We start from the raw sequence: 16,286 nt of genomic DNA, 5'->3' as shown, positions 1-16,286 counted from the left end.
ACTGAAAACCCTGCTGACCTCGTCAGGGGGACACCGTGCCCCAGCTCGGGGGCCGTGCTCAGAGGCAGAGCGTGCTGGGCTGGGCTGCGCTGGGCTTCACCGACGTGCTGGTGAGCCGGAGCTGGCTCAGCTCCAGGCAGCTGGACGCGCGGTCGGAGGGAGTTCGTCCACCAGCGCAACCCACCATGCAGACAGAGCACAGCATCATCAGACCGGACGCTGCGGTTTCTCTCCAGATCTGAAACGCCTCTATTCCAGATTTCAGTGCTTGTGTGCTGTATTTCACACCACCTTCCCTCCTGAGCCAAGAGACACCTTCTGCATCATACAAACTATCCAGTTGTTTTCCGGTGTTGTTTATTCCTGAAAAATCCTAGAATCAGTTTGACCCTTAATTTAATCAATTTGTCCCTTAAGGCAGGAGCCATCCACTTCTCTATGGTTTGAGCAACATTCCTGTGCTTATCTTGGTTTTGCAGGGCGTGTACAACATCATTATGTGTCTTCCAGTTTTATAACTGCCATGTCGGACAAACCTAAAGATTGGCCATGTTTTTTGTTTAAGCTTGAAAGGAGTATCCATGCGCTATAGAAACCCTACTCAGTTAAACTTGTCAATGACCTTAACTGTTTTGCCCACATAAACATAATTAACAAGTGTTTTTGTTCACATCGCTTAAAAGTAAAATTCAAGACAAATGCATCCTAATACAGTTTCCTCATTTCTAACTTGGCTGCTAAAGCTTTTACCCCATTCTTACATATACTTCAGCAGGGCTATTGCAATTATTTACCACAACACCATTGACATGAGCATTAAACACTTGATATTCACAAATTCAAAGAGATTTTTATTACTTGCACTGTTTCATCTGTACAATTACAATTCAGCTTATGTCTCTCTCTGCTCCCCATCTCTCCCCCTCTCTCCTCTAAGACTATTGACAAAGCCAGATACTTAATGCTCCATATCTCTGAAGACGTGTAAGGTCATGCAAACAGAAAGCAAAAGGAGTGTGGACTAGCAAATGGAAAGGCAAAACCACACAATCTACAAGAAAAGTAGTAGACCATGCAAAGTGCAGGGCCAGAGCAAGGTATGGCAGCTGTTAGATGCGAGAGAGCACTCATAGCAGTGCACAGCAATCTGAAGAGCAGTGCAAGAAAGGGCAGAGTTAGGCCCACTGTTGTATAAGCCAAGCAGAAACTGAGATGCGGTATTTCAGATGGGTATATGCACACCACGTATCTTACATGACTTTCAACAGGTTTTCTGGTAACTTTGGCCTGTCCAGCAAATATCTGCATGCCAAGTGGGTGCTGGATGTTAAGAGAAGCTAATTTAATGTACGGTGCTAAGACCTATTTAATTTCATATGCATTTGGTCACATGCAGTTTCTTTTTTCTTTTGGAAATTGCCGTATCATTTGCCATTGATGTATCATGCAACTTTCTCACTGTTCACAACAGATTATTTAAAATTGTGTTATGAACTGTGATTCACGAACTGGATATTGTTAAACAAAAACTCTTTTAAAAGGTACCAGGTACCACGTGTCTTTAAACAGCCGTAAAACTCTGCTGACATAATAAATGTATTTAAGCATATCAACAAGCCCAGTGAAATTAGAAACTTTCAAAAGATTTCATTAAGCAGCGGAAGCTGATGGGTGAATACTGTTTGCCTGAAGTAAAGGAGACAGCTCAGCTACCCAGAATCCAATAGCAAAAGAGGAACAATCAGTATTTTCCCTCTCTGGGAATGGAAGGTGGCAGCAGCTGCCACGCTGTACATGCAGCTGAAATCTGCCTCCATGACCAGCATTCAGGTTTTCATTAGCACAGACAAGGAGCATTTTTAAACTAAGTGACTTAGGGACCGATGTGGCTTGCTGTGCAAGTTAAACGAGCAACCTGACCTTCACCTTTTAAAAGTCTCCCTGGGTGCCTTTATCCTCACTCATGTAAAAGGCTTAGAAAGTGTGCCCACAGGAGGTATCTCCACTGGCAGCGGTGTGAAACCTGAGGACAGCAAGGACATTGTCCACAGCCCACTGCATAAATGGAAGGTTTCCTGTCACATCCAAGAGGATAAGAGCACTCCTAAATGTTCACATAAGCTTCTCATATCCTTTATGGTTCTTACAAGATTAATATAATTCTGCTGTATTTAATGTTAAGGAAATTCATGCTATATAACTGTGGTTATACCAGTGCAGCACACTCTATTAAGCAAAAAGGTAGATGATGGTGGGATTGTTAACACGCCAGTACTAATCTGGACCATGCAGTAAAGTGCACCAATTCTTTATGGGCTTTTATCTACATCACTACTAGAGGAAGGACGCTAACTTCAGCTTCTCCAACGGTTAGGTCCGCTGCAGAAGTCCTACCAGGACAGCGGGCAGGCTCTTGTGCCTTGAGACCCCACGGCCTGCAAAACAAAGGTGACAAAACATCCCACCTCCCCCTGGGGCCTGTTCAGAAATACATTAAAAACTGCGAGCTCTTCAGCTTGTGATACAGGTCATTAGTGATCACTGAGGTTACACCATTATCCTTAATCTAGGCCATTACGAGCAAATTAAGGCTTTTCTATTTGTCTTCAGTGTTTCAAGTAACAAGAGCGGGGTAGTATTCTGTAATGAAGCTGTTCTCAACATTGTATGGTTTTTGATCATTTCACCTTTAAACAAAATAAATAAGTAAAACAGGGCTAAGCAAAGCAGTACAAATGAGACACACTAAAACACTGTATCATTTGGAAATGGCAAAGTAAATAATACTGAAACACAAATTCCTTTAAAAACTGTCACAGATCATTTTTTCTATTATTATAAAAATGCATTCAGCTATCCTACTGTGCTAGATGTTAATATGTAGGTCTTTTTTTGAACTTGAATTAGATTAGAATGTTAGTAGGTCATAATGGAGCTATTGTTCTGCTACCATGTACATTCCAGTGCAATTCTACTGCTGATAACGATTCAACTTGTGGAATTTAGGTGGAAGGAGAACGCTATAGCTTTATGTCAAGTCACCTAATGAATGCGAGTGTAAACAAACCATACACTTTAAAGCAGCAAGTGCTGAGATAAGTGTTTCCCTCTCACATTAACATCGAATACAACAACCTTGGGCATCTTTCTGGTGATCCAGAAGGGATCACTGGCTGCCAACCCACACAGCACTCTGCCCTCTCCCCGGCCGCGGGCAGGTTTCCTCACCCTGCTTCCCACATGGTGACTTTCACGTGCAAGGACCACAGTCGCCCGCGCTTGCACCAAGTGTTTTATTTGCAGGACTCAGAGCCTTTGGCTTCTGGCACGGTATTTTTGCCTGGTCGCATTCAGATCAGTGCATAAGGTGAATCTCTGTACACTCCCAGGATTGCTTTTACCTCACAAAACAGCTGTACCTGAAGTTTTCGGCTCTGCTGAGTGTCCTTGAAAATTGCTCCACACATGAAGATAAGCAGGCCCTAAGCAGCATCTGGCTTGTTTAACCAAGAATAAAAACTATGTAATTCAAATTTGCAAAGCTACACCCAAAGCCTCCCATGCTTGTCCAAATATTAAGGCAAATCTAGTGTCTTTAGTACGTTATTAACCTCTTCCCAATAAAGCTTAATGCATCTTAAATACGAGGAGGAGAGAACTGTGGATTACAAACGGCAAAGAGCGAACAATGTGTTTCTGTTGCAGAAAAAGGCCTGAAGTCTCCACCGCTGGAGGGCTTTAAAAACACATTAGACAAGCATCCGTCAGGAACAGCATAGGAATATCTGAGCCTTCCCCAGAGAAAGAAGCTGGATCAGAAGACCTCTAGAGGGGCCCTTCTAGCCCAGTTTTGGGGCTTTTTATATATAAAAGTTTATCTTAAATAACCTACCTGCAGCTGCACTTAGCCAGATGCCAACATATAAAGCCAAGGTCAGAGTCAGCCTTTGCCCGCCCCCAAGCATGATAAAGGTCTCACTGGAACTGAAGAAAAAAATTAGGTGAAGGCTTTATGATCCTACCTTCTGTTATCAGCATTCATTATTATTAAAACAGCTACACAAATCATCATAATAAAAAATAAGAGTTCATTGCGTCATAGTGATGAGACAATTTTCCAACCATTTACATCATCATAATTTAGGTTACTAAACAGCAGCTACACTGTACCTACCTTTACAAATATTTCTCTTTTGAAGCAGTTCTTTTTGCTTGGGCTGACTCATTTCCAGCTTATACAACACACATAACATTATGTTTGCAACACCTACAGAATGATCCAATTTATGGATATTGTAGATGATGTTTGTTAAATGGACTGAAATATTGGTAAACACTTTAAAATAAGAGTGCAACCAGTTAGCAAAGTGACCATATAAGTACTTCTCCAGCTGCTAACTCAAACCTAAATAATACAATATCCCTGGCCAAAACTGAAGCCTGGGAAGAAAAGTCTTCTGTTGCTTCATTTTTATCCATACTAAAAGCAGAACCACAACAGCTAGCTACCTTCAAACAGATGCCAAGCATGCTTTGGCAAACTGCTATTCAACAATCAATTAAGCATTGTTACTACTTGCAGTTACCAGCCCTCAGAAAGCAAAAAAAGGACACACATTTATTAAACCAGAGTGCCTGGAGTTATGCACATAAAACTCCGTAACTTTCAGAGCGAGCTGCAAGACACTTCTACTTAAGATCCAAATATAGAATTTAGACTCTGATGTTAAGCACATACGTATTAAAATATTGACTTTATTAAAGCAGTGGGATTAAAATTGAACTAATGGAAAAAGCATGCCAGAAACTACATATTGAACACTCATACCAACACTTCCTTAAAAAACTGGAAACTCAAGTTTGGGAAAAATTTGGATTAAAGGTTCAATTATAAAGTGTCATTCAAGTTGGCACAGGAAAAAAATTAGCATTCTTCCCTTCACAGATGAGCGTGCGGGGTTGCTCCCAGAAACAGAGAGCCTGGCAAGCACGAGCAGTCTCAGGGTGTTCGGAAAGACTTGGGGCACTTACAGGAAAGCCCAGGTCTCAGTTCCTGGGGATCCTTGCCTCCGGGACCACCTTCTGAGGCAACAGCCTCATGCAGAAGTGGAGACAAATAAAACAGCACTGCAAGGAGCAGTGAGGCAGCAAGAAGTAGGTAAACAAGCAGAACAGCCTAACATGGCAATTGCCTTCCTGCTGAACCAGTCCTGTGGGCTGTCCCTCGGGCTCCTCTGCACAAGCTCTTCCACAGAAACGCCGCAAAGCTTAAATTATTGATACTTGTGGAGCGCGGTTTGTCAGTAGGTACCAGAGAGCTCTCTCCCTGTAGAATAAAGTAAGAAACCGAGGAGACCCCACAGCTGCGAGCAGCCCGCTGGCGAAAGCCTGGATCTTGCTCTGATGTTAACCCTGCAGCTGGTCTTTCTCGATGGAGCTGCGCAACAGCGTGCAGCAGTAGAGCCAGTCATGCTCTTGACTCATAGTTAAACACGCTTGTTCCTATTTCACAGTTTTTCACCGGGCCTTTTCACTTGCTTGGACCCATCCACCACCCCTCAGCTAACTCTCAGATTAATACCAAGAAAACATCACTGCTTGTTACTCGTTCACAGCAATACAACGACCACGGAGAACAAGGGGGAAGTATCAAGGATGACAGCGAGGTGCTCCAGCCTGGCACGAGCACTGAACATAAACATCGCTGCTGCTAACGCACCACCCTGGGAACCGACATGCACCGAAACACACATTTCCTGAGCTCTTCCCATCACAGGAACGATTAGCTAGCAAAAACGCCATAGACTAAATAGGGCTAGTTCTTAGTTACTTTCACTAATGAAGACCTAGACAAGCTACAGTACTTTTCTAATTCCTCGCAGGAGGGGACAAGAGATACAGGGATTTTCCTGTGAAATGTTTTGTTTTTCCTTGTTACGTTCTGGCACCACGAGGGTTTCTGCCATATCCAAGCGACACACAAGTGTGCCATGACCCTGATTTTTTTTCCCAAATAACCCAAATAAAACCTAGATAAACCCCATAGCTGTATATAGCTGGTGGCGAGAGTCAAAAAGGATGGTGGCACTAAGGATGGTATCACTAACCTGATACATGAATGACTAGAACAACACCACATGGAGCGATGCACCAGAATAGGGTCATTCCAGGCCTTTTTCAAGGCTCTGACCACAGCCTAGAGGTGACATTTCAGAACAAGTCACACTTCCTACTCCATCTCTCCTTTAACTGAAGTGGGTTCGCTGGCTGCAAGACGAATTCCAGCACAATATCCCGTCAGACGACCATAGCTGGCCACTGTGGAAGGAGGTGGGATTTCCTGAAGGTGACGCAGAGCAACGGACTGACCTTCGTAAGCTCTTGACATGACTAGCAGCTGGAGAAGCCCATCTGTGTCACCTAATCCGTCCCGCTTGGCTTTGCAGCACGGCTGGCCGGGCGCTCGCCAGCACCTCCGCTCGCCCGCCCGCAGCGATGCTGCACGGCCTCTGCTTCGCCGCCCGACTGCTCCCACCAGCTACTCCAAACGGTCTCCAGATGACTTGAGATTTTCCTGCTTTAGCTTCAGGCCATTGCACCTCGTCTTTCCATCTTCTGAGAATGCGGATAATTCCCTTCTTTCATTTACACTACTACCTCTGCAATTATTTATAGTCTGTTAATGCAAATCTCCTGAGTCCTCTGTTTAACACAGAGTTCCTCTAGTTTCTTTTTCTGCAGTATGTCTTATTCTTCTATCATCATCCGTTACTGTTTTGTATTTTCTCTATTTTTTAAATAATTTTTACATTATGGAGAATAGATTGCATTCACCATTCCAAATGTAGAAAGATTACAGCTATATGAGCCAGAGTCTTATTATTTTAATATTATAACCTGGGAAACGTGGGTGAGTTTTATATGACAGCGAAAGATATATTTGAAATATCCAGACAACCCCCTTTTAACATGTCGAATCTCACATCCTAAACCTGGAAGTGTGAGAGCAAGGTTTTGAGAATTCGCAATGTGTCCCAACTATTGCAGTTTTCTTCAACCGCATGCTAAGAAACGTGTGCCATTCTTGTTAAAGTAATAAATAATAATGAAAACCTTAGCCTGAAAGTAGGATCTCATAACAGAGACTGTTAACAAAACCTTTGCTCTAGATGTTAGTGATTCCCTTTTACATCCATCAATATCAGCTTAAAATTTAAATCATGGAGCATACTTTCCTCATACTGGGCAAAAGCTTCAATAATAGAAGAAAAGGCACACATAGAAAAACAGTTCTTGGAAAATGCAAAATTAGTCTGAATATATAAAATACATGTGGATATACTAGAAGAAAGCATTAGAAATGGCACAGTCAGAATTAGCTAAATAATGCACAAATGGATTTGTAATTATCTTTGGGAATAATCTTGTGTTTTCTCTCCTTTTACTTGTTAGATCATGTTATTCATTACTGACTGCTGGCTTATTGATAAAAATGTTGATCTATTTTAAATTTTCCTCAATTTTTATGTACTTAATTGTAATCCTATCAAAGATACTCACCAAAAAAATCTATTAATTGGTGTTCTCCAGATTCAACCCTCCAATCACAGGCCATAGACTATCTAATTCTGCAGTAGTCACCATGAAATTACTTGAGCACAGGCCAGTCACTAGTAAGTATACCCCCTTCTGATACAGCAAAGCACTATTATCTCCATTTTACAGGGAAAAGAGGCATAGAAAAATTGAGCTGCCCAAAAACGTTTTAAACATTTTTGAAAGAGACAGAACCTGAATCTCCTGAGCTGCTGTTCAGCATCTTCACAGGAATATTCTTAAGAAAAGCAGATGAAGCTGCAGTTGAAAAACGTAAGGAATCACTCATTATATGCAAATCAGATTTATTTTCTCATATCAGGAGGCTCTATGCTGTACTGGCACTGAAATGACTAATATTAAACTGTAGAGATCATGATAAAATGGATCTCCAAGGAATAACAGAGACATGAGGGAATAGCAATCATGGGAAAAACACAGGTTTGAAGAGGTATGTGCATATATTTTAAATCATTCAGGTAAAGAAAAATAAATGTTTATGACACTGTGGTAGAATTGCGTATTAATGATGTAATAGACTTCAAGAGAAAAGAGGGATAAAACAAAATCTGTGTGGATCAAAGTCAGTCTAGAAAAGGAGGGTTCTTCTGTGGTAGAGCTGGAGTCTGCTCTGGGCCACCAGATGCAGTGATGGATAGAGGCAGCTCGGTAATGTTGCAATGGAGAAAAATATGTCAGGACAGCGTATTATTAGAGCAGACTTAGGTTTCCCATACACAGAGAACAAATGTAACTAATAGCTGCAGGTCCTGGTTATTCCGGGACACGAATGATAGTAAATGTCTTCGGTGAGTAGCCAGTGAACCCACAATGCTGCAGTTCAGTTTTGAGTTTATTTTCCCTAAGTGAATACGATCTGACCTGGATGACCATGGGCTGATTCGCCTTAAAGTAAATGAAATGATACACAGAATTAAGCTATCCATTGCAAAAGATAAAATTCTGAAAAATTAAGAGAACTGAAGAGTTTAAGAGCTTGGAATTCCTTCAGAGGCTCATCAAATGTATTAAAAAAGTAAAAAGAAAAGAAGCAAGGTTCTATGTATTACATATGACATCAGGATTAAGGATCCTCTCAGTATAACTCTATAACTAAATTAATACTTGATTTACTTTTCAACAGAAATGATAACTAACCTGCCAAAGGTAGGATGGCTAATGGGAAAGAGGATACAGAATAAAAATAGTCAAAATGAAATGGAGGTGAAACAGTTGCACTGGGGTAGACAGACTGTCTCCTAAGACAAGGCCACATGCTGTAGGAGAACGGATGAAGTATTATTTTGTATTTGAGGAAGAAAAGCAGAGCTGTTCATTGAACTACTCACTTCAATAATATACAACCTTTTAAAATAAATATGGGAGGAAAGATCTATAAATTGAATATGCATGGAAAATGGGGAAAAACACAGTATGGATTTACCAGAATTAGATTGTGCCCAACTAACTTAAGTCTTTCTTTCCACAAGACACCTGAATTTGTAGACAAAAAATCTAGATCTAGTCCATGTGGTTCTCAGTAAAGCATCTCACAGAGTCCAGCATGGGATACTATTACCTCTGCTGAAAATGCCAGCAATTTGCACAAGAGGTGCCAGACGGGTAACAGATTCCTTGAAGAGAACATGAGGAGTAACTTTAAAAAGGAAACATTAGGTTAAAAGAGGTTAGGAAGAGAGTTCATCTGTAGTCAGTCATGGGACCGTTCTTACTTAATATCATCACCAATGATCTAGCCACAGAAATTAGGAAGGCAGTAATAAAATTAATGACACAAAGTTGGGCAGCGCGTTCAGTAGAAGACTGAGTGATAGAAACTGCATAAATGTCTTTGGCCATGGGGAAGAGCCGACCTCCCTGCTTTGATTATAAAGGGGTATCATCAAAGCCTAAAGGGGCGAACTGCAGCCTCTTGCACTTTAAGTTAAATTTTCAGGGGAGGTGGGTACCTGCAGCAGAGACCAGGACACCATCTATTGCAACTGGAGAAAGGGCACATGGTATTTCTAGCAAGGGTAGGAAAGTATTCATGTCAGCATGCAAGGCAAGGGTGGGACCCTCTCTGGAGCACTGCGTTTTGTTCAATCAGCATCGGGAACGGTGGATCCAAACTGGGAGGGGGCTGATGACCCCACCAGAATGGCTGGAGGGAAGATCCGCCTCAAAGGAAGAGACTAAAAGAGTTTGGCCGTTTTAGCTTAGCAAAAAGAAGGCTGAGAGGGGAAAGGGAAGAATGTCAGGCACCGTCATTGGAAGTAAAAGACAGTATCAGAAGAAATAGAAATAAAATAACCGGAAATAAATTCTGTCTAGAAACTGGAAGATTTCTAGCCATCCTAACAAAAAACCAAGGTGTTCTGGACAAGTATTCCAGTAGAAGTCCCTGGAGAAAGAAAAAAAATATGCCAAAAAACCCCTATCCTTTAGAAAGTTGCAACACAAAGTATAATCAATTTATACAACAACATTTATGGTCTAGCTTTGCACAGAATGAGACTAGACTAGACTTAACAATCTTCCCTTCCTGTCTTCTGGTTTTTTTTACAAAAAGATACTTTTCCTTGTGAAAATATTTGTCACAAGGAAAAAATTATGACCTTAGAATATGACATATTCATATCTACCCTATCCAAGAATGTCCTAAAATAGCCCAGGCCTAAGAAAGCTGACTTTTGATCAGCATAATGAAAATCTGAACCTATGCTTATAAACAGATTCATTTATATTATATATTTGAAATAGATACAGAAACTGCATTTCGTGGTGTCATTTCATTCCATGGAAGTGATTGCCTTGTAAGCAAAATGTAACAATACTTCAGCATGCAGAACAAGATTAGCTCCCATATAAATTCAAAGACATCAGCACTGATCAATTTTAATGTAATTTAAAATTTGAAGGAAGTGCTGTTAAACTGCATTTCCTCAGTTTGTAGATCTGTCTACCACTTGCAAAACACTAACTGCGTCGGAGAATAACTTGACCATTTCACTGTCAAACGTTCCACCCCCTCTCAGATGGTAATATCCAGGAAAAAAATAAAAAAAAGAACCACTGTCAAGATCAAACATATGGGAATGAGGAAAGGCTACTTAATGGAAATGGCAAGAGTTTATGACATCATTAGGGATGAGAAATGAAAGCTGCATTTAAAGTGTGAGCAGGCCATAGAGGGTGCGACAACAGATCACTTTTGCAGCACCTAAGGGACAGGGAAAACACAGTCCACTGTCATTGCACGCGACTGACCAGCCCAGCAAAGCTCACTGGCCATGTCCTTACTTATTCCCCTTCCATCATCAAGCACCACAACCCCTGTGCCCGAGAGAAAGGCGCCGAGTGCCCCCAGTATAGCTCCCTGCTGCTTGGCCTCCTACAGAAGTTGAGTTTTCTGCTGTGTTTTGTTACCTTTCGGAGATCAAGAGCCCACTCAGAACAGGCTCCTGTTCCCTCTCAGACCCTCCACATTCGGGCTCATATAATCTCCTCTGTTTCCATATATGTTATCCTCCAGAGCACACCCTAAATGTTACAGATCAGCTGCTCACCCACTGATGTTAAGTGCAAGCAATCTTCCTCTTCACATAAATCAGCAGTGATGCCCTGGTGATTTCAATACCCAATGAAAAACACCTCTGCTAATGTGCAAGAACATCAAACCTTTCAGTAACACTTCTTTCTTCTCCCCAACCTATTTCCTACACTCTGCAATGCAATCTGATATTTTAAACTGTTTAATTAATCATATTCCTTATTTTTAACACATAAAGCCATTTTTGATCCACTGCAAATAAGGACAAATATTAATATACTCCTCCAGAAAATACACACAGTTTGGGGAACACTACTGTCAGATTTCCCAATATGCATGTGTACTTCTGCAAAGGCGAATGTACACAGTCATGAATGTACATGAGAAAAAAAATCTTCAAATTCCTCTTTTTTTTCCACTGGAAAACTTTATAAACATATACTTTTGGAGGAACTGTATCACTTTGTCCTAACGGATGCAATTTTCATGGGAAAAACTCCTCAGAAACTACTCCAGTCTAGGTATACTGAAAATAAATCTTGAGTTATTGGCAAGATCAGTCTATCCACGGTTTACCAATGACCATAAAGGATTTATGTCAAGTGCCACATGAGGGTATGCTGCTTCTAAAGGATATTTCATTTCCGAACATAAACGTAAAAAAGTGGAAGTACCCACACAGCTGCAAAACTACTGGGCTATATTCTGAAGCCGCATTCGCTCCCCCATGTGACACAGAAATAGAAGTTCTTCTTCCTCCACAAGTAAAGTGTTATCTTGCATTAGTTTAAAAAACAAAACAAAACAAAACTTTATAATAAACATTCTTTTCATTTATCCTTCTGGAAAAAAATCGAAGCAACTTACTCGGTAGGAGCAGGAAAAAACATTGTGCAAAGATTCCAACACATGATTTACTCTACCACAATCTCATTTGCAAGCTTGCTAAATATATGCACAGTACCACAAATGGAACATGGATTTGGTTTTAGAGAACAAATTAAACTACTTTCAGGTTCTGATCCTAACATCCCTTTAGCTATTCTGATGTCTTCCAATACTGTAATATTAAATAAAATGTACCCTTGCTCGTATCACATGTGCTAGTGCCTCACAAACAGGGGAAACTGGTTAGTAAGTGACCAGACAAAGAAAAGTGACTAATCCATAGCACAGATGAGGAAATCCTGTCCTTATTGAAATCAGTGGCAAATTCCAGTTGATTTCAGAAGGGCAAGAATTGTATCCAGTGTGTTTGTTATGGAGAACACATCCAAAAGAGGCAAGTATTTTCCTTTGTTTAGCTTTTTCAGAGATGAACTATCCATATTTTTATACTGCTAATCACAACAGAATATCATTAAACAGTTGTGTTAAAATCAACAGTGACTTATCAATCCTCTCCGCGTGTTTTCTACTGTTCAGATGATTATGGGAGAGGGCAGGAGGACTTTGTTGTCTTTTTTACCCATGAGACTTTTCTTTCTTTATTGAAGTTGCATAGTGTAGACTGTATCCTCACTTCATTCTTCACCAAAGGAGCTGGAGGCAAACGTTTCATTGATCCAAGACCCCAGAGTCCATCAGTAATCCCAGTGCTTCAGGTACAAGGAGGCTAGAGGGTCTTTAATGCAAGAAGAGAAATAAACAACAAACACAGGGAGTTCATGTATATTGTTGTACTTCAGATGGTCCTTTTTGTTCTTTTGTTCTTTATTTCTATTGTAACTCAACTTTACACTCTCTCTGACCAAATAGGTAAATTGCCCCAAAGGACCAAGCCTATTAGAAGTCCAAATGCACTATCAGGTAAATTGATGTCGGAAAGTTTCTGAAGCCCAATATCTGCCACAATTCCCAAAAGAAAAGGTAATATGGTGCCATATCTTACTACTTTTAAAGGCAAAGGCAGTGTCTGACTGGTTCAATTAGCTTCTTGGCAACCTCTTCCAGCTTTTTAAAGGGAATATTGCTAAATGTGCAAAAATAATCACCAGTTATGGGCTTAAAATAAGATGGAGACTTGAAGCCTTCTCTAAAAACAATTAGCAGTACATAATTAAAACTATTATTCATAATAGTTAATACCTTATACCACTTGACATTTTACAGTTCTCTGCACCCATGAACAGATTGCTCCTTGGAATACTTCCATACAGATGGCAAGTTTCATCATTACAAATGAGAAATCTGAGACCGAACTTCATATATGGTGAAACTCCACTGACGCTGAGTGCCTGCTCCGTATAACAGAAGAAACCACTGTCAGAAACATGGTTCAGGAATAGTTTTCCCTGAGGTCCCTCAGCTAGTCTGACCTTAGAAAATAGGCCAGGATAACGCTTAGATGTTTTTGGAAATACTAGCCCCATACTCTGCATAGCATGTATATTTACAGTGCATCCTTAATAATGTTAACGCAAATATATATTAATGCAAATAACAGGTGACTGACCTGTATCAGTTCTTAGGGGAAGCAGAGCACACCCTTGAGATTCTTTTTGACTACATGAAGTTGCTTAACCGAGACAGTAATGTCAGCTTTCCCTTCACACTTCCTCCCCGTCCTCCACGTGGCACCCAACTTTTGTTCACAGTTTCCTGACTTCCTCACAGCTGCAGGAAAAATCCAACTTAAAGAGACATTGCAAAAACCAGAAGAGACTTATGGCCTCACATGGAAACACAGTAAGAGTTACAGCATTTCCCGGACTGGTGATGAAGGGACTTACAGTTACCAAGGCCAGCTTGCATTCCCTGCAAACTTAGGCACCTTCACTTAGCACCAACCATGCAACACCCTATGGGGTGGTTTGGTTTTACGCTATTGCTAGCATATCTTTTCATATGAAGGATGGCCGTTCTCCTCAGTGTGCGTATTCCCAGTAGCAACCCACTGTTTTATTCCAGTTCTCCTGTACAGACCTACTCTGGATTGAATCCTTGGTGCACGAACAAAGTGACACTATAATTCATGGCACGTGTTGTGGATCCCCCCAGACACCTTCCTGTTGCCACATGAAACAAGACTTCCTTTGCAGGACTATGGCTGGTGTGAAGGCACAAACCCCAACGCCGAGGGCTCCAGGCTCCCATGGATCTCTCAGATTTCTGTGTAGGGGTGAGCAGGCTACCTGCCCTTTCCTTACGGTCAGCATGTCATTGAGGAGGGAAAAGATCGTTTTCCAGAGTTTCCACCACAGCCTGGGGATGATCAGGCCAATGCAGTCATAGCTGCATTTTAATGTGGCTGAAGTGCCAAAAAATAATTAAACCAAAGTTCTGCTCTGGACCCCAAAGCCTCAGATGTGCACAGGACCGCACACATCCAAGAAGGTGAGTTGCTCCCCATCACGCAGCCGGGAGCAGCCACTCACCGAGCAGGGGAAATGCAGGGGGGACAGATCACTGTTCCCTGCTCCAGTAAATCCATACCTGCCCACAGGCACACAAGGAAGACCATTAACTTCTCTGAGGCTACTAGCATACACTCAGTTATTTCCAGCCTTGCACTTCTACAGGACTGGGGTCTTGCAGTGTGCTGCTGCACACAGTGTATGGCTTATGAATTATTGCTGTAATGATAACAGGAGATTTGTGAGAACACTGTTCAGTCCCAAGTACAGCAGACCATGCAACAGTGAGCACCTGACTGAAGGCAGTATGTCATGCTGAAAACCTGCAAGGAGCAACCGCATTTTCACTGTATCGCTTACACTAAGCAATCTTCCTGATGACCCTGCTGAACCCCCTTGTACAGAATATATTTTTCTTATTTGAAGCAGCTTATGTTTGTCAGGATGATGTTGAATCAGCTAATGCCACATACCAGGGCAGGCTGGGAAAGCAGAGTCCTTCTCCCCTGCCCCTGAGGCCGCGAGGTAGCAGGGCTGTAGGGATGCAGACAGCAGGAACTGTTCTCCTCACATTTACAGAGATACCAGAAAAATGATTCCCAGATGTATTTCAGCTGCCTGAAATTATATCGTGCCTCTTTTAACAAGTCTCTGATACACCAAATATTTGCTCATTTGGAGGACCCGGACGCTCGTTCATTGTATCGACTGCAAGAGATAATCCGCTCCGCAGTTATTCGTGCAGTGGTATGATTTGTCTTTAATGGAGTCATGATACAACTGGATGTGATTCAAGAAGGGGCCCGCTCTGCAAATAATACATAAAGAAATATATTACAACATCCAAGAAATCTGGAGTCTCAGAGATGCTTGTTTCATCAGAATAATCATCCCCACTCCAAAGAGACTTAAAAATATCAGGCTAATTCTGCTTTAATTAAAAATTTCATTTCCAAGGAATGAAATAGCAACCACCTCTTCATGTCTGGACCGAGTAGCTTGCCGAGGTTTATGGCTCCACCGAAATACAATGGTAATACAAAACAGCAGCTCTATGAAAATAAATGAATAAAAAACAGAGAATCACTAAACCTCAGTTACAAATTCTAACAGTGCCACGAACAAAACCAGATTTGTTCTTAAGGATCCTTCTTTTCTTTCTTTCTTTCTTTCTTTTTCTTTCTTTCACCAAAGACATAATTGGATGCTGGAAAGGCTACAGACGAAGAATAAAACTACCAATTCTCCTCCTTAAATAAAAGGTTAAGTTTGTAATTATAGGACTTCGGCATATCATTTTGTGTAATTACTAATTAACTACAATCCCTGATCAGAGAATGCAGAAGTAGTGATTTTCTTCCTCAAGAGCAGCGCCCGCTTCTTCCAAGTCCTGTTCTGCTGGGGGCGGGGGGGGGGGGAGGGAGGGCAGAAACACACACGTCCATGCACACACACATGCACACACACGCATGCACATGCACACACGTACATACACGCATGCACACACACATGCACACACACGCACATGCACGTGAATGTACACACATGCACACACACACGCATGCACATGCACACACACGTACATGCACACACGCCCATGCACACATACGCACACACATGTACGTGCACACACCCCTATGCACACACACACACACATACACATACATGCACACACATGCACACACACGCCCATGCACACACACACCCATGCACACCCCCATGCACACACACACACACGCGCGTGCGCGCGTTCACACACACACCCCCATGCACGCGCGCAC

The 16,286-nt window shown here is 41.7% G+C and overlaps 1 long non-coding RNA gene across 1 annotated transcript; it reads right to left on the bottom strand.

The window, feature by feature from the left end:
- Window positions 1-828: 828 nt before the first annotated feature.
- Window positions 829-16,104, bottom strand: LOC135324978 (uncharacterized). Its single transcript, XR_010386191.1, has 2 exons — window positions 13,238-16,104; window positions 829-12,773 (listed from the first exon to the last, which is right to left on the bottom strand). It is a non-coding gene; the product is annotated as an uncharacterized LOC135324978 (long non-coding RNA).
- Window positions 16,105-16,286: the final 182 nt, after the last annotated feature.

This window comes from Dromaius novaehollandiae, chromosome Z (assembly GCF_036370855.1).
Source record: "Dromaius novaehollandiae isolate bDroNov1 chromosome Z, bDroNov1.hap1, whole genome shotgun sequence".
NCBI lineage: Eukaryota > Metazoa > Chordata > Aves > Casuariiformes > Dromaiidae > Dromaius > Dromaius novaehollandiae.
The sequence above is the reverse complement of the archived record's forward strand: the minus strand, read 5'-3'. Positions and strand labels throughout refer to the sequence as shown.